A 19,261-nucleotide genomic window follows, 5' to 3' on the forward strand; every position below is an offset into this window, starting at 1 on the left:
TATCAGCTTAAAGCAATTTTGTTTAGTAAGACATTCCAGTTGTGATTCTTATCCTTTCTTGTTTTATAACCATGGATATCCTCACATTTTACTGTTTATTTGAATCATGTTTAAGCAATACACTCTATATAAAACTGAATGGAAATTTAAAATGTCTTATTGCATGAAAATACTGCATGCATATAAAGAAAGGCCAGTGTCTAATTAATCACCAGAGTAAATTTAGCATTACAATATCAAAGTTATGAAAGGGACGGGAGATGAATCAACAGACAGGATAAGGTAAGAAGAATGAAAATGCAGCTCCTTAGCTTTCAGGCTCTCAAATATGGCATTGATTCATGCTGCAGACAGATATGAAAAATGAATTAATATATGGCATACTAGCAGCATTCCAAGGCTAAAAGTAAACCCTTCCCTACTCACATTCAGTAGATATTTTCCCTTTATCCGAAACTGAAACTTTTGGGAGCTTAAAACAGAACAGTTTGGAAATAATACATTATAAATGGTTTTCAGAGCTGAATGGCACAGAGATTTTCATAACTACGAGGCATTCCAAAATAAAAATTAGTTAATAGTTAATCTCAGCTCCACATGTTTAAAGATGTCATGATGCCATAGATGAATCCGACTACAGTTTTGTAATTTGCCAGCAACATCAGTTGTCATTGTGCTAGGGTCAGTTTACAGCTTCTTGGAATCTTATCACCCTGTTTCTAAATATGGATATTGGAAATGATTCCTTATAATTGTTGAGTCTTATTTCTCCAAATTAGTATAAGTACAACTTTTTTTTATTTTCAGAAAGGCACACCTAATTTTAGATAACATTTATTTGTAACACTCTGAAATGGGGTCAGAGATGGGGGGATGATAGATAAGCAGTACTTAATAGAAGACAAAAGGAAAATGGCATACCTTTGCTAGTAAGAAATAAAAAGCAAGAAACAGAAGTTAGCTTTGATATGTGTAGGATGTGAGGTCTGTGACCTTTTTTCCTGTGTAGTTGAAAACTCCCCCCCCCCACTCTTTTTACTTTTGTTGATTTGGCCTCTGTTGCATCTGCTGTACTTATTTCCTCTTACATTATTTCAGTAGCTACTACAGCTGATTCAAAATGCTGTTAACCATAAGACGTTTATCACTTAGAGCCACAGCAATTAGTTCAATAAGGGATAAAAACTTATTTCTTATGAAATAAGAAAACAATGACAATTCAAAGAATTAAAGTTTTTTTTTTCAAATTTGGCAAGTCAACATGAATATTTGAAGGAGGAGAAGCAGATAAATAGTGACTCAAGCATTGTTACAGCTAAATGCAAATGATGTGACATAACATATTTCCATTAATGATCACAAATACACAATCCTAGCATTTGCCCAATGATGCCATAACATAAAGGACATCAGTTTGACATCACTGTGAATTGTTATAAATACTGTTTGCAAGATGGCTACAAAAGTTATAATAACAGTTTCAAAAGAACAATATTAATCTATTAAATATATATTACTAAAACTCCAGTTGCCATAACCTTTACCTGGGTGAAATGGTGCATCATAAGGCAACATTTTTTAAACCAAGATGCCTTAAATTGGCTAACTTATAGAATGGGTCCGAAATCTGGGACCTATAACTCCTGAGAAAATGAAATTTGGGAAAGTTTGATTGCTTAAGTGCTTCTGATAAGGAGAACATTTGTATCTTATGATTAAAATATGGCTGAATATCATAGATGGGGTTTCTATTCCATAATACGAGGAATACCAAAGGAAAATATATGCTTCTGTGGCCTCCAAACATGGCAATCTTTAATTTATTCATCTATTCACCCTGGGCAGCTCAAGAAGACATATAAAGAGTCTATTCTACTAGATCTTATTTTCTCTCCTACTCTGCTGACTGAAACTGTCTCTTCAGAAAAGAGGAGAACCACTGAAAAATATTGCTTCCTACTCTTAATCCTCAGAGAGGCCTCAGAAGGTCATTGGGATGAGGATGGTTCCAATATCTCTAGCCAAGTTAAGCATGGTCAGTGTTACCCATGCTATATATGGTAACTGAATTGAAATGGGTCCAGACAATTCATTTCTTTCAGGGTCCATTGGACCTGCAGCTTAATCAATTTGTGTTCCTGTAAATGAGCATTTAAAAAAAAGAAGGGGGGGGGCAAAGTGATGTTTTTCCAAATTACATTCCAAATGTAATGACAACTTTACAAAATAGGTCAGCATCTCAGTTAAAATACATGATTATCTAAGTATGCCAATGGAACAAATTGGTTCATATTTCTTCTGCCAGTGTAATTTCTCAGTATTTGCATAACAGAGATACATTATGTAAGATGATGGGATACTAAGGTCATTTGTTTATGGCAGGCCTAATGTACAGCTTAATGTACAATCCATATTTTAGGTGAAAAAATACACACTTCATTTTCATAGATGCCATGGTTTGGCCAGGTTAATATTTCATCCCCTTTGATAAATTGTTGCATAAGTCTTTGAAGGCATGAGACATGCCAAGAACAATAATGTAAAGTTAATTTATCTGTTCTTCATATAGGTACTGTATGCTAGAAGCATAGGCCATTCATAATGCTTCATTCTCAAATGATAACTCTCAAATGTACTTTCTAAAGTGAGAGGAGCCAGCATTAAAGAATTGCAAGCTTGAATCAAACTGTCAATTTGTTAATTCCATGGGTAAAAAGGATGGTAGCGTTTTCTGAAGTCGTAATGTTTCCAAGCCTAATTGAGTACATGTATTGAAAGCTTTGTATATTTTTACAAAAACCTAAGTGCATTAGTTGTGCAATTAAGAACCTAGAGAAGATAATAAAATTCATAATTCAAATTACTAAGAAGCCATGATCTCATGCTTTGGAAAGCACTAGCAAAATTGATCTTTTCATCTGCTCTGTCAATAGAAATTTTGAGTCACCATTACAGCATAGTCCAGATGCACAACAGTTCTTTGGGGAGGGACGGGGTCTCAGCACCTGGCAAGAGCTGTTGAATAAACTGGGGAGGAGGAAAGTTTCTTAAACAATGTTTGGAAAAGTGAGTCAATCACTTTCTCTTATGCATAAAAGGGATAGAGAAATCCCTCATGCATGGCACTTTGCATGCAAATAAGAACTTTTATTGTGCTCATCAGGATCTCCGAAACGTATACAGTAAAGTACAGAGTAAGTGTGCTAATGGGAGACAGAAACTCACTATTCCCTATTTTGAATAGATCACTTTAAATGGTGGTTTCAGACAAATTATACCTGCCATGAGGAGATTTTTTTTTTAAATCTTGTTCATCTGTCACCTAATGACACAATATTTTCATCCACAAATATTATTCTTATTCTTAAAAATATATTGGTAATAACAACTGACCAAAGGCCAAACATTATAATGATTGAAAATGGAGGAGGAGGATATAAAGGTAGGATATAAAAAACAACAACCCATAAATAAATAAATAAATAAAATTATCCTTTTCTAAACAAACAACTCAATTTTTCTATCTCTGCTAATTCTGTCATCTTCAACAGACATTCCTCCATTGTAGGTATTTTATTCTTTCCATTTTTGTGCATACAATAATTGTAGCAGTGACCTTATACAAAGCAGTCTTCCACAACTGTTTTCTATTTATCTATCAATTAGTTCCAACAAGAATATTTACTATTTCAATTACATGTTTAAAATTCTTTGTTTGATTGTATTTGAACCCAACGTTTTTTGGCTTTTTTGTATCCACCAGTCATGATCGAAACAGCCTTCCTAGTTTCCATATTTCCTATATACATTTGAAATAACTTTATAATTCTAGATAATTTTTCTGGAGGCATGTACCAACAGTTTATCATTTTATAAAAGTTTATTTTTAAATCACAACATCACATAAATTTCAGTGAGTTCAGCTACATATTTTCCCATTCTTCCACCAATATCCAACACTATCTTTCTAAGGAAGCTGTGTGATGCAGCATGCAAAGTTTGTTAAGTATCTTAACTCAACACCCTTCTCCTTATCCCAGAAGTTCCTTTAGAGCAGTGTTTCTCAACCTTGACAATTTTACGGCATGTGGACTTCAACTCCCAGAATTCCACAGCCAGCATTGCTGGCTGTGGAATTCTGGGAGTTGAAGTCCACGTGCCTTAAAATTGTCAAGGTTGAGAAACACTGCTTTAGAGTTTAGAAGCTAAGTAGGGTCTGCTAGCCCCTCTCCTTTGCCTTTCATCTCTGGCTGGTTTCTCTCTCTTGTACAAAAAAGCCCACCCACTTTCTGAAGGGAGCAAGTTCAATCATACAAGCATGAACCTTAAAGCTGAAGCTAAAGATTCTATTCCATTTCTCCCAAGCACAGATGTTTCATATATTTTGTGCAAATGATTCAGCTAGTTTTGACAGAACTGATATCATAACAGGTGCCTTTTGCTAACTGTTATGGAACACATCTATAAAGGGGAAGATGATGTGATGAACTGCAGTAGATTTCCAGGGAAGAGGAAGCATGTTCCAATGGAGTGGGGGAGATAAGAGACAACACAGTCTGGAGCTATGAGAAAGAGGAAGAAATTAAGGTTAGTTTATTTCTAGAATCTTCCAGAGTATATCCATTATGTTAAGGCAATATAGGTTTAGTCTGGCAAGGCTGATATCAGGACTAGCCCAAGAAAGACATAAAGCAATCCAGACAAAATTAAATTCATTATTTGCATATACCATATAAATCATGGGTGTCAAACTTGCCGTGTCACGTGACGTGTCACGTGACGTGTCACAACGTATCGTGACTTTTTTTGCATTGCTGGAGCTGGGATGGGTGCGGCCTCTGCATGATGCAACCAAACCGCAGGCCCTGATATAGACAGAATCTTGAGGGGTCCTTGTTATTCTCTGAGCTTGGTTGTTTTCTTGCAGATTTTTCATTACCCAAACTAGGTAACACACTGATGATATTACCTATTTAACGTAGTGAAATATCTGTAAGAAAACAACTAAGCTCAGGGAGCACCAAGAATCCCTTATTTCAACCCTGAGCTACAAATATTCTCCTTTATTAGTAGACAGAACCTTGCCAGAGATTACATTACCTCTTAATATGCAAAAACACCCACAAATTGTATTGTAAAAATAGCATTTGAACTACCTGATTTTTAAAATATAAAATGTAATGAAAGCTTAAAGATCTGTCATAGCTAGGACCTGCTTATTCTGTGCATGTTCACTTTATTTTGAAAGCTACCTGTAATTCAGGAAATGAACATTTTGTTCTGAAGTATTCCATGAACAGACTGTGTTTAAAAAGAAAAGCATTTAAAATTGATGAATTGTAGTTTATTTAGCTCAGTTTTCTTGGTATGTAATTAATCCAATGTTCTACCAGGTTTTTGTCTAAATGATAGAAGTAGGAACAATATTAATTAAGCCCTTTTATTGAAACTTAAATTTAGCCTTTGGAGCTGAAAGAACTCCAGAGCGGCATATTTTACAATACAATATTTCTATTAATATTTCTTCAAATATTTTTATCCAGCTGAGCAATTCTTCCATGCTAATATTTTCAAAAGATGCTGATGATCTTGAGTCTTTTTTGTGCTTGGAAATTATATAAAGCATGACTGTTTATTTTCTCCTTTTTTGAATTAAATAACCTGAAAATACTATCCACCTTTTTACTCATGTGACTTATTAATATAGGGCAGATATAATAGGGATGGAGATCACAATGCAAGCTCTGCCTTTTGAACTTCCATTCTGAAGATGTTATGAAATTTCATCACTTCCTTCTCTCGCCCCATGTGGACATATATAATAGGTATCTGTTATCCTCTTGATGTGCTAAATTACAAGTCTCATCAGTTCCAGCCAGTTAAAGAGTCCCCATTTGGAAGGCAACACATTTCTCATCCCTGATTATTTATTTATTTATATTTATTTGCAAACTTCTCTTCCATTCAATACATATAGAGAGAATAAAAGAGAAGTTTACTAATCAATGAAAGAGATCTGAAAATTAGGAAAACTCTGGTCATTTCCATACATTCCTTTGATCTTGGCATTTCCCCCCTTTCATCCATAATAATAAGAGCAAATTGGTCTGAGAGAAAAGTGCCCAAGTCCCAATCTTTTACATGCTTATTTGAGAATAAACCATCAAAGAGCTCAAGAGCTGGGAAAAAATATATGGCAAAGCAAATGCTTTCTAAGGTAAATAAATGTATTACCTGTGAAATGAAGGCAAGTAAGAAAATGTATTTCTATATAGATGTACATCTATAAGGAAAATTTTAATTTTTTCCTTATACAGTAGATGAATAAGCCTTCTGTGATTCAATGGCAGTCACCAGCATTGGTCTATCACTAGCTTTCAGACCAAGCTGAGAAAGAAAACTAACTGATTTATCTGACATTAGTCTCTTAGTCTCTAGGTTCAATTATAATAATTAAACACAATCTAACTGTACTCCATATCCAACATCTATGTTAATAAGAAAACTAAAATTTAATATATGTAATTGAGCAATGCAACTTCTGTTGAAATTGGTATTACTACACTGTTAAAATCTGTAGTGGTTGGCCACCTTCACTTTGTTTCTTAATTTGTAAAGAGACTGAACTATCCCCTGTTGTTGTACTTACTGATCACAGCCTCCTGCTTATATCTGTAGAATAAGTGCCAAACAGATATCTGTCTTAATGAGATAATCATGAGCTTTCTGAGGTGTAGAAATCATATCATAAATAATACTTTGATTTACTAACTACTTAATAAAAATTACCAAGGTTGAATTATAGCTCAAGCACTAGTTTATGTGAATTATTATTCTATGATTTATTTCATTTACACTTTGCTGCGTATTTAAAGGAAAAAATGTAAAGAATGAACAGTAAAATGTTACAAATATAGCTTTCTGAATTAAAATTTCTTACCAAGAGTTTATAGGTTAAGTTGATAATTAATTTTGCAACTGTTAATATGGTCATTTCAACCTTAGTATAAATTATAATAAGGAAACATATATTAGATAACATTTTAAATTTAGAATGGTATAATTAATTTTAAAGTCCAAATGTTTTTTTTTAGATAATTTGTTTTCCTTCAGATTAGTGTTTACAGCATAGGGAGATCAGATTGGTAATTATTAAAAAAAATGTTTGGAATCTCAGAATCATATTACTTGTATATATCAGTAATTCAACCCATAATGTTATGTAATCAAAATACATTAGTTTATACTGAAATACTGAGTTGTCAGACTGAGATTTGTGAGATGTTTTTATGAGATAGGCAATACAATTTGACTAAAGATAATATTTAGTCTAAAGTAATGAAGTGAGCTTCTATATTATAGGGGGTCTTGAACCCAGATTTTGAAATCCCTGCCTGCAGGAGAATTCAATTGCCAGCAAGTCTTCTGGGTTAGACAGAACTCTGGCAATTTCTATAAGCATAACCATTTTTTATTTTTAAGCAAAGCCTTAGCAATTAATTCTATTTCCACTGAAGAAAGCTTCTTGTAGTTGAAGAGTCTTGTCTAATTTAGCTGTGATAGCACTGACTTTGAGAGTATAGCAGGGTCTCATGGTTAATGAATCCTTATTCCCAGGCTGATAAGCCCTTGAGGTTTTATGTGCGCTAAAGGAAATTAATCATCACTATTTTTCTATAAGAACTCCTAGACAGACTCCCTAAAAAATAATGAAAAATAATGAAATGCATGCATACACACATACATATATACATACATACATACAGTTACAAGGCTATACAGTTCTTCATGTAAAGTTCTATCACAAAATGGCTTAGGAACAGAAATGACTTTCAAAGACAGTCTCATTTAATTCAGATACATGGTTTAATAACACCTCTTTGATTAAAAAAACCTTACTTAATGGCTCTAGTGCTGAAGCCTTGGTGAAATATATTACTAAAACTTCCTTTTTGATTTATGGGCTGATCTGGTTTCAATTTCTTAATGGAATCATCTTTATTTAAAAAAAAAATTCTCCCAAATAAATTATAAAATAAATGTATGAAAACAAAACTTGTGAATTAGTTCTGGTGCACAACTCCATTTGTAAGTAATACATGTTTTTAGTATAACTATAATACTCTTAAGTGGTTTAAAACTGGATGTTTATTCTTTCAATAGGCTATGCTCTCTATTTATATGTATCATTTTTCTTTTATTTGTAAGCTGCCTAATGTCACAATTGGCTTATGTAAATAATAAAACATTTGTTTACTTGATTTTACATTTTACTAACCAAAAACAATTCAAAGAAAGTCATTAAACTTAAAAATATTATAATTTCTATGGCTTTTGTGTAGGATTCATTATTACATACATTGAGTCAAAATGTAGTCTGTATACTTCATCATACAAGAAAATCTTGCATGTGAAAGAATAACTATGCATATAGTAAGTATATCTTACACTGTGGGGAAAAAATAATGCAGACGATTGCCAATAGGTCAACAAAGGTGAAAAAATGTTTGAAACTATAGCAGATGTTAATGTAATAGATGAATTTCCAAGATAATTATCTCACAAAGCAGGACTGAAACTAGAAGTACATAATAAAATTGTAATAACTTTGATTGCCTAGATGACAGGTTTTATTTGGTCATGCTCCCCAAAATAAAAATCAATAATTGCCATGGAATAAATATTTATTTCTCCATATGATTAAAAGTACAATGTGGCTTTATACCAAGAAGTATCTTCAATCTGCAATGTACATACTGTGTTTTCCCCAAAATAAGACTTGATCTTTTATTTTTTATTTTTTGCCTTCAAAAGAGGCACCAAGTCTTATTTTCAAGGGATGTCTTTTTCACTCACCTCACAGCAGCAACACTGACAGCCCCGTCCAGCCGGTCCACTTCTTCTGCAGCTGAAGGAGCAGCATTCTGCAGCTGACAATGAAGTTCTGGCCTGCATTTCACTGTCGGAGGTCTTTCTGGAAGGTCTCTACAGCCGAGAACCAAGCTATGGATTCAATCTGGACAGGAATGCATATACTTGTACTACCGTACTACTATCATAGCTTGGTTTTCGACTGCAGAGGTCTTCCAAAAAGACTTCTGACAGTGAAATGCAGGCCAGAGCTCCATTGTCAGCTGCAGAATGAAGCTGCTCTTTTGGCTGCAGAAGAAGTGGGTCAGCAAGGTGAGGCAAATGTCGAGTCATGGGAGGCCTGGCTGCAATGGTAAACTTCACCCCCCACCCCCACCCAAGCTTGATTTTTAGGTATGTGCCCACCTCCCAAAATCAAGGTAGGGCTTATTTTGGGGGTAGGTCCTACTTTTGAGAAACACGGTAGTACAAGTTTATGTATTCCTGTCCAGATCTTGTTGATTGTTTTAAAAAGTGCATAAATATTGGAAATAGCCAGGTAATTCCAGGGCTACAAATCTGACTGGAAAGTGAAACCTTTACAGGAAGAAAAAAAATAGCAAGTCTCCGAGAAAAAAACTATTGGTTGTAACTAGAGGGTGTTTCCTTATCGTGCATCTTAATTATCCTATCTTTTTGAGTCCATCTGTTTAATTTTTAACCCCTGTGACTAAGAAGTATTTTCTCTCTCTCTCTCTCTCTCTCTCTCTCTCTCTGTATATAAGAACGAGAGAACTATTTCCTGAGAGACAGGCCCAGATACTCTTTTTGGAGCTGTTCATAGTAGCTATTATTATACAGTGACAGCAACCATTAATTCAACCAACCTATTTACCTTATAGCTACTTATGGCCCTAGCAACCAATATATTTGATAATAAGGGAAGAAGCAAAAAAAAAAATCAAGAATAAATGAGGACGTATGAGAGTGAACAACAGAAACATAGTTGTTGTATGGAAACAGAGTCTTCAAATAATACCACTGTATGTGCAAGCCTTAATACATCATAGTGGTGATGTCACTGAATATCTAGTCTCCATGGAATCAGTACCTGAAACAGGCTCCTCCTTTTTTACAAAAGGATATAATGAACATGATTGTTACCTTTTACTTTGTTTTTTTATTCTTCTTTTATAATATCTATAACATTTTGTAATATTTTACTTCTTTTTGTATATATTCTCCTGTATCCAAAACAATGAATAAAAATGAATAAAAAATTACATGTGTGTGCATATATATATGTTTAGAATTGTATGGCTCTTATTGGAACATATACGCACCACATATGTATATTTTATATCAATAAGATTCACACAATTATTACAGCAGAATTATAATTGCATTTGAATACTCAGAAAAATAAAAGAATATTTATTAGACACCAACATTTAGTCTTTCAAAGGCAGGGCTTCTCTAAGATACCACGTATTGAAGAACTTAATGTACACATAGGTACAAATGGTGAAAAGGAGACAATAATAGAATTATGTAGTATTTAAAATATTTTAGAGTATGCAAGATCTCTATGATGATATGAGCATCTATCTGTCTGTCTGTCTATCTGTCTACCTACTTACATACCTACCTACCTACCTAGGCTTGAAAACAGATCAGGTAATGACACAAATTAAGTGTAATAAGATCATAACATTCAATTTTTCCAATAGTAAAATCACTTCATTCTACATTGCTGTATTTCCAAATTTACCACAAGATGTACCCAAATAATGAAAATGTAGTCTTTTAGACAACTGCAACTCTTGAGTAAGACAATTTAGGCTGAACAATTACGTGTTTATTGATTAGGTTTGCCTAGTTCATTTTGCATTGGTTCCTCTGAATAAGCCATAACAATGTGTGTCACACATAATGCTAAATTGGTTCAACTTTGCTTGGAAACATGATTAACTGGCTTCATAAGACAAAAATTAATCAAATCATATTAATGTTTAAATCATTGTATAGACTCAGCTTATTGGCTCACTTCTAGTTTTTTTTACTATGACCAGGCATTAAGTTTGCACTTCCAGATGTTCTCCTCAATTTGATCTATACAAAAAAAGCAATTAATGAATTTAGTAGTAATTCCTCTGCTGTTTAAAATGTTGAAACAAGAGTATATTTTAAAATTCAGTGAGTGGGAGAAGAAAAATAGATTCAAAGTTACAGAATCTGCCATTGCTAAATTAATATTCAAGGATATAATACCTGCTTAAAAGGAGAGAGAAAGAAGAGATGGAACATCCATAAATATAAGGAGGTTTATAGCTGCTTAACTCCTAAAACTGCAAAAAGAAGGAATCTGAATAATCCTGCAGCTGTGTATTGCACTTGTCATCTGTTGAAGAGTTGGGAGTGGGCTGAGAAAACCAAAAATATCCAGGACCTATTGTTCATCTTTAATCACCATAATCACCATTAATCATTGCTTCTCAGTGATGAGCACAGATTTTCTTCTCTTTTGGGCTCTTGGTAGAATTCTACGAAATGCATCATCATGGTTCTGAAAAGAACACTTCTTCAAGGGACCATAAATAGGACAGATAATCTCCTTTTGCTTTGTCTTTTAAACTACCTATACATTGATTTATCAATACTTTTAAAGAGCAAAAAAAAATGTTTCATAGTTTAAATATCACCCAGGGTCTTGGAGATTCTGTTTCAAATTTTATTCTGGGATGGGGAGAAGAATGATATTACAGCAATGTTCTTTTTTATTTAATTGGTTTGATGTGTGATTGCTATAATAGGTAATCTTGTCATTCTGGATGAAAGTGGAATATGAAATAATTATAATAATAACCAGTGGTGGAAATACCATCCTGGCAAATAATACCTTGCCAATTCCAATATTTAGGTTAGAATAGACTGGACTCAATTAGAGCTAAAAGCCCTGAATAGGAAGACCAGAAAAATAATGACAATAACATAAATCATGTTTTTCATCCATGCAGTGAAGTAGACACACTCTTTTTATACCAAAGAACGTAAGTGGTATGGAATGTTGCAAGTACACAACAAAGTTGAAAAAGTATAAAGAACATTGGAAGAATTTCCAAGGACAGTGAAGATGATACAGTAAAACTAGTACACTATGAAGATTTAATGAATACCAAAGAGACCAAGCTGGCCTATAAAGACCAAAAGAAGAATAGAAAAGAAACATGGCAAGGCAAAGTATTACATGACCAATATATTAAAAAAATATCAACTATTAGGCAAAATAGATAGCAAAAAGACCTGGCAATGACTAAGAGCAGGAAAGTAGAAGAAAGAGACAAAGGCTAATTCTGGCTGCAGAAGAACAGGCCTTACGAGAAAATGCATATAAAACCATTATTGAGAATACAACAAACAGCAAATGCCATCTCTGCAAACAAACTGAAGAAATGGGGTGTTGTCTTACCTGAACGCCTTTTCTCAGCATGATGATGGAGAATCCACTAGTGGGTTGTCTTAATCTTCCTGCTCCAATCAGACTAAGTCAGAGTTAAAGTTATGCCTCCCTTTGTCCCCATGCCCAGTTTGAGACTGAGTCAATGTACAGACGTTAGTCCACGCACCTGCGTTTCTCTCATTGGAATCAGGACCAACTGACTTTATCTGGGGTGGGGGTGGATTCTTCATCATCATGCTGAGAAAAGGTGTTCAGGTAAGATAACGCCCCTTCTTCAGCATGATTGGATGGAGAATCCACTAGTGGGACCTACCAAAGCCCTGTGTCCCTAAGGGAGGGCCGTTTCATTCCTTTTGACCTCAGCCTTAAGAGCTTTGGCTATGTCCCCTGGGATATCATTGTTGGGAAACAGAGACATCAGAAGCTCATCAACCTGATGGACCTCCAAAAAGGAGCGAGGGAGGGGGTCACACTGAACAAGTTGTTCTCTGTAGATCCCAGACTGGGAAGAGAACCCAGGTTATCCCACTGTTTCTGCACTGTGTTGAGGAAGAACGGGGGGCAAGGGACATGTGACGTGGCCATGGTGCAGGCCTTGAGGAGCAAGGAGTTGAAAAGGGAATGGTCAAGGAGCCCGTGCTGGGGTACCTTATCATCTGATAGGATCAGGCGAGAAGAATTGTAGTGGTCCGATCCCAACTCCGATGAGACGTCCTCTGTGAGGCCTGGCGAGTCAGGACGAGGTGGAGACTGTGGTGCTGCGGTTTGAGAGAGATGTTAAGGGCAGAAGTGGCCCTGAATTGGGCCAGGGCCTGAGCTATCATGTCCTGAACCTGCTCTAGTCCTGATGGTTGGGGCTCAGGAGGACAAGTCCTGCTGCAGTGGGTGTAAGGTGGCTGAAGGGCTAGATATGCCCTGGACAGCAGGTCCCTGCGCTCCTAAGTCCACTGCTGAGCTATTAGGGTCATCTGTCCCACTTCCCTAGGGGGAGACCAGGCCCCTGGGGCAGAATTGCAGTGGGCAGAGAGGGGCTCAATATGGACCTTCCAAAGGAATGTTGTCCATAGGCCCTGGGATAATTGATCCTGCCCTGGATGAGTCCTGCTCCCAAGATTGCTGAGGGGCAGAATTCCCTCTGCCATCTGCTTTAGGCCTCCTGGGGGACCTTGCCCTGGGCTTGGGTGCCCCTGAGGATGAGGGGTAGAAGTTATCTGCCATAATTCCTGGGAAAAAAACCTACATTGTAATCTTACAAAAAAACTTGCTGCTATTGTTATCAACTGGTCAATTACTGAGGTAACAAGCCTCTGGAGGATCGATTCAGTGGTGAAGTGCCCCCCCCTCGAGCGTTGTAATCAGCCACTGAAGACCCAAAAATTGATGAAACATTGCACCCAGGTGAGGGGGGTGAGGGGGTCAGATAAAGGCATGCGTCCTTGTAGGGATGAGCTTGCCCTCCCCAGGCCGAACTGTCGGTGGCGAAACAAGGCCAGAAATTCAAATAGAAACTGTAAACAAAATGACGGCCATAAGAAGTGTGCCAAATGCACGGCCAGTTTACCTCAGAGACTGTGAAACAGCTCAGGTGAGGCCTCTAGGGGCGAGCCCTGCTCCAGTTGGAAGCTCCTGGCTCCTACAATGATCAAGATAAAGATCTGACCTGTCTGGGTCCTCCGATGCAGCCTGCAATCCTCTGATGATCAGCTGGCTACTGGATTGCTCAGCAGCTCAAACGGCCTTGCAGGGAGCTTGCGGTAAAGCTAGGGAGGCCTCCAACACTCAGGTGCCTCTACCTATGCTGCGCAGCTCGGCCGTTCGCTTAGGGAGGTTTCCGACAATCCAGAATGCCTCCGACGATCAGCTTCTGCTTGGGGAGGCCTCCGACGATCAGCTGAAGCCTCCAACGATCGGCGACTGTTCTGGAAGGCCTCCAGTGATCAGCAGACTCCTGGGGAGGCCTCCGACGATTGGAGAGTGCTCCGACTCTCCGATGCCTTTGCCGACGCTGTTTTTAAATCAGCTGGCTGTTGGAAGCAAAAAAAACGGTTTGCGAAGGCCAGCTGAGCTTTGGTGCCCTGTCTCCCTGAGCCGATGAAACTGGGAAGCTTTGTTGACTCGCGAGGAGCCCAAGATAAGTCAGCTGGGAAGCAAGCCTGTAGGCTGCAGGGCAGTCTAGATCTCTGAAGAAATTGAGGAAATGGAGGTACAGCAAGTTGCAGGGAAGACCAGGTAAGACCTTCGCAGCAAATGGAGGGAGAAAAAGGGGAAAAATTAATTTCTGAGGTGTCTAGAATTTAAGATATTTGAAATATATCTGAGGAGCAAGAAACTAAGTCGAAAAAGGGGCATGGGGACAAAGGGAGGCGTAACTTTAACTCTGACTTAGTCTGATTGGAGCAGGAAGATTAAGACAACCCACTAGTGGATTCTCCATCCAATCATGCTGGAGAAAGTGAACCACAGTTGTTACATGATCTCATAGACTAGTTACAAACAACAGTATGACAAAAAAGCAAAACTGGAGTATTGCAACATCTGCAAGAAATACCACTAGTCTGCAAACAAGAACTACAAGAACAAGAACTATTTTGGAATTACAAAATAGACAAAGTAATAAAAAAATGAAGAAGTTAAAGTGCTCTGCAACTTTAGAATTCAAATAGACAAGTATCTGTCACACAACAACCCAGACTTAACAACTATTGATAACAACAACAAAAAAGTCTGGATAGCATTGCAATATCTGAAAACAGCAGAAGAGAAGAAAAAGGACTAGAGAAAATCTCAAAATATAAAGACCTGCACATAGAAATAGAACAACTGTAATAAAGGAAAGCAAAAAAGAAATAGTAATAAGTGATTTGGATGTAATTCCAAAATATCTAGAGAGCCACTTGAACACCATCAGCATTGACAAATTCACAGTCAGTTGCAAAAGGCAACTTTGCTTGAAAGTGCTTATATCTGGTGATAATACTTACAATATTATTAAAGAATATCTGCCTATCCTAGGTCCTTGGGAAGCACTTGATAGATTGACAAAAATGCTGCATCAAGCTAACTGTGCGACCAATGATAATAATAACATATTTTTCTCCCTCTCTCTCTATGCCAAACAAAATGAGTAACATTGGCTGCTCTGCCCAAATATGCAAATATTTCATAATAATAAGTAAATAATGTTCGTACAGATCAGAATACTTATGGTGATCCCAAATTTATATACTGTAAGATATCTAAAAGGATTTGGAATATTCATGTTTGTGATGAATCCTGTTGGAATATTAACACAGTTTGTATTCTGTGATTTCACTATAAAATTGAAAATTTCTTGGAATTATTTACAAATTGTTTCTTCCTTGTAAAGTTTAGCAAATCAAAATGGATTTATCAATCCAGTCATATAAATTCTGTGTAAAAAAAATAATCTCCCTTTGTCCTAGCAGGGCATTGATCTTAAGTGACAGGATGTTGGTGATGTTTTTAAACTTTGAAATGTTGATGGTAATAACAGTGCATTAGCATCCTTATAACAAATATGACTGAGAATACAATGAAATTCACTTAGTGGAAAGATTGGAAATTATGGTTATCCTGATAATACTCCACTACAATTCCAACAATATCATTCATTAAATATTCTAGTTGACAGGTAGGAATTAGAGCTGAGTAGTATTTGGCAGGCCATACCTTCCTTATCACCGAGAAAACAATTTATGTAGAGTTAATATGTCACGTTGGGGATTTATTTTAACATTTTTGTATAGTTGCATGAAATTGCTCAGAAAAGTAGTTTCTAAGATAGTTGGTAATAAAAAAATAGCATTCAAATTTAGGCAATAAATAAAATATAGAAAATAATTATCATAATAAAAATACCGACAAAACAATAATTACAATACAGCAATGCAGATATCAGAAAAAGTATGAAAGAACAAAAAAGTATTCACTTAGATTAAAATTCTATAAATGGAACAGAACTCCTGAAAATATTTACTTGGTTTAATGTATTTGCTTTGAGATATATGAAGAAGCATCAAGACATGTGCTGCTTTGAACCCTAGGTCTTTGAATTCACATGGAGAGGTTAAAATTAAGCATTAGTCGATTTTTAAAAAAGGATTGATATCAGCATGATATAGCTCCAATGCTAGTAAATAGTGTATAATTTCAAGCACTTTGCTTGATTTCTAAAGTTATTTTATTTGAGAAAACAATTTGTTTTTCCTATGGAAGAAATAGAAACAGGGATAGGGATAAAGTTAGATATTTATTTCAGAGCCTGCAGACCTACCCTTTCCTGAAAGATGTATTCACCACTACTTGGTTCCCGTCTTGTGTTGTCTCTCAGAGAGCCTTATCGAGCTAGGAGAGACATGCATGCAATACAGGTAGCTGCTCTTAAAGCCTTGAAGATCTTGTCCACTGCCTTTCCCCAGGACTAATAGACTCAAAGTCTTAACATTTAACCAAGCTAAACCGTGCCACAGACAATTCCAAAGGAACTTCATGGCCAGAATCCAACTCAGATTAGACCCAAGTGACTTTATCTGGCCCTGCAGATTATTCCTTGGACACTTTTGTAACTAGGAGAGAGAAGACAGAGTCACTAGGCAACTACATGCAAGTGCAAGAATGATGGAAAAATAGCTGCCCTACTTGCTACAAAGTAACCTTTAATAAAATATTTTACTCATATTTGGTCAGAATGCATTGGGCTCTTTCCTTGTTTTTAAAAGTGAAGACCATCCTGTAACAGACTTACCATTGGCCTGATTAGCCTCTAAGCAGAACATACCACCTTTGAGTATGCATCCATTTTTCAAGACAGCCACACAATGTATCGTTCAGAAATCATGTTTTATTCAACTGTTTTTTTCAAGGTAACATTCAGAGATGATAGAACAGTCAGCATCAATAATTTATACCACATGCCGTGGAATGTCATCTGCTTTTCTGATATAGGCTTGTTTTGTCATTATCAAAGTATTTCTTAAAAGCCAGTAATTCAAAGGCATTTAACAGGAAATACCTTTGAGTGCTTCAGGTGGAATATGTGTAAGAAACCAGTAGCCATTGATTTCCAACAGTCTGGACTGAATTTCTGAAAACAAGTTGCTTTTTCTCCAATTGCCTATCAAAATGCACTCTTTTCTTTTTCTGATGTTCTTCTAGCTAGATATAACTTTCTAGTCATCTACACAATCACTTTCCATTACTTCTTTTAAATATAAAACCCATATTTAACTATTTTTTTCCAACTGAGAATCTGTGAAATGAAAGATATGTATACAGTATATTGCAGTTTTAGAAGGCAAGACTCATTGAATATACAGATGCAAACTGAGAGTGAAATGAGATGTTTTACCAAGCAGACCTATGTTTACAGCTCACTTTGATTAAGTAAGAAGATTTAAACTTTAAAAAATACTGGCAGATTAGATAATTATTGATAACTTCAGTAGAAAGTGTTTATAAATATGGGGCAGTTTTCTTTAATTATAGATACATTTTGTAAACAGAGAAATTGGATCAAATGATGTCAATTTAATAGACTGGTCACATGACAAACGTTTTTGGAGAAGAGCCACCTCTTTGGCTGTGGCAGTCAAAGATTAGGAGTTTGGCAACATTTTTTGAGATAACAAATTTTATTAAAAGCCTAAGTTTATATGAGAAATAAAAACACCATGAGCATAAATGATGAGATTTACCAGGCTGCTTTAAGGGCTCTGAATGTCTGTGAAATTTAACTGGATCTATCTAAAGCTTTAGGGATTGGAAAGGCTATCTCACAGTATTTAAAAATATGGATTGCAGATATGAAGGCAGTTAATAAAGTACCTTCAAACCAGTTATAGCCCTGTAATTAAAGTGAACAGTCTGCCACAGGCAAGTGATTTAAGATATTATGAAAGCAAAATCTTGGTTAAAATATAACAATGCTATAGGAAAGAAGAGTGCAGAAAATCGTCTGCCTTAGGGCTCCAATAGCTTGACTGAGTTGATTGCTGTAGATTAGAACTTGGGGAAAGCAAATATTTGGGGCCAGCCTTACTTCAAATTTAAAATGTCATCTGAGAGATACTCCTTTTCTCAGCTTCCTAACGTAATCATATCTTACTTCATCAAGACTTTTTCTGCAGATCCCTTGTGCAAAATAGTCCATAAAGCAGTGAGCCTAATTTTCTTTTTTCTATACCATGGTTATCAAATAAATATTTAAATAAGTATTGATTATTAATAATTAGGTCCATTATCAGTGAGCCAAATGTTACCTTATACTGTCAATATATAATCTTTAGAATACTGTATATTCTCTTTTCTAGATCTGAGTAAGAGAAGGGTGACCCATCAAATGTGTTGAAGGGAAAATCTTCATCAGAGTCCAGTTCAAGCCAGGAATAAACAACATGGAGACTGCTTTAGAAAGAAGGTTGTAGTTTATTGAAGAGGAGAGCCAGACAGAAAGATGGCTCTGAAAAAAATGACCACATGGAACAGAATGGTGGGCTTTTATACCTTCTGGAGCTCTTGAGGTTGTTTCCTGTTCCTGTTTGAGACTTTTTATTTCCTGTGTCATGTACTTTGACCTGAGTTTGAGTGTGCCCTTTTAGTATTGGTGGGTTAATCCTATTATGTCCTGTTTTGGAATTTGGGTGGAGTATGTAGATTTAAGGGTTTTTGTCTTCCTAATCTCTTCAGCTTCTAGCTGGCGGCTCCAACCTTCCTGAATGGATTATTATATCTGCATTTCTAAAAGTTGGTTTCTGCTGAGTTGTCTGGCTGGGGGGGGGGAGAGAGAAGTTTCTATCTTTTAAAGAATCTTCTCCATTATTCCTTTGGGGAAATATATTCTGCCTTTTTAATATTCCCCCAAATATTTCTTTTTCTGGATTCTTCCCACAGTTGCTTGAACAATATGTCCTAGAATCGTGGAGCCTATGATCC

The 19,261-nt window shown here is 36.0% G+C and overlaps 1 long non-coding RNA gene across 2 annotated transcripts; it reads right to left on the reverse strand.

The window, feature by feature from the left end:
• Positions 1-1,222: 1,222 nt before the first annotated feature.
• Positions 1,223-16,760, reverse strand: LOC120317017. 2 transcript variants are annotated; one of them, XR_005559116.1, is made up of 4 exons: positions 16,605-16,760; positions 13,971-14,334; positions 8,857-13,068; positions 1,223-4,562 (listed from the first exon to the last, which is right to left on the reverse strand). It is a non-coding gene; the product is annotated as an uncharacterized LOC120317017 (long non-coding RNA). The 2 variants fall into 2 exon arrangements; XR_005559119.1 differs by having other exon boundaries at positions 13,872-14,334.
• Between the last annotated feature and the right edge of the window lie 2,501 nt (positions 16,761-19,261).

This window comes from Crotalus tigris, unplaced genomic scaffold (genome assembly GCF_016545835.1).
Source record: "Crotalus tigris isolate CLP2741 ecotype Arizona unplaced genomic scaffold, ASM1654583v1 scf7180000017589.2436309, whole genome shotgun sequence".
Classification (NCBI taxonomy): Eukaryota; Metazoa; Chordata; class Lepidosauria; order Squamata; family Viperidae; genus Crotalus; species Crotalus tigris.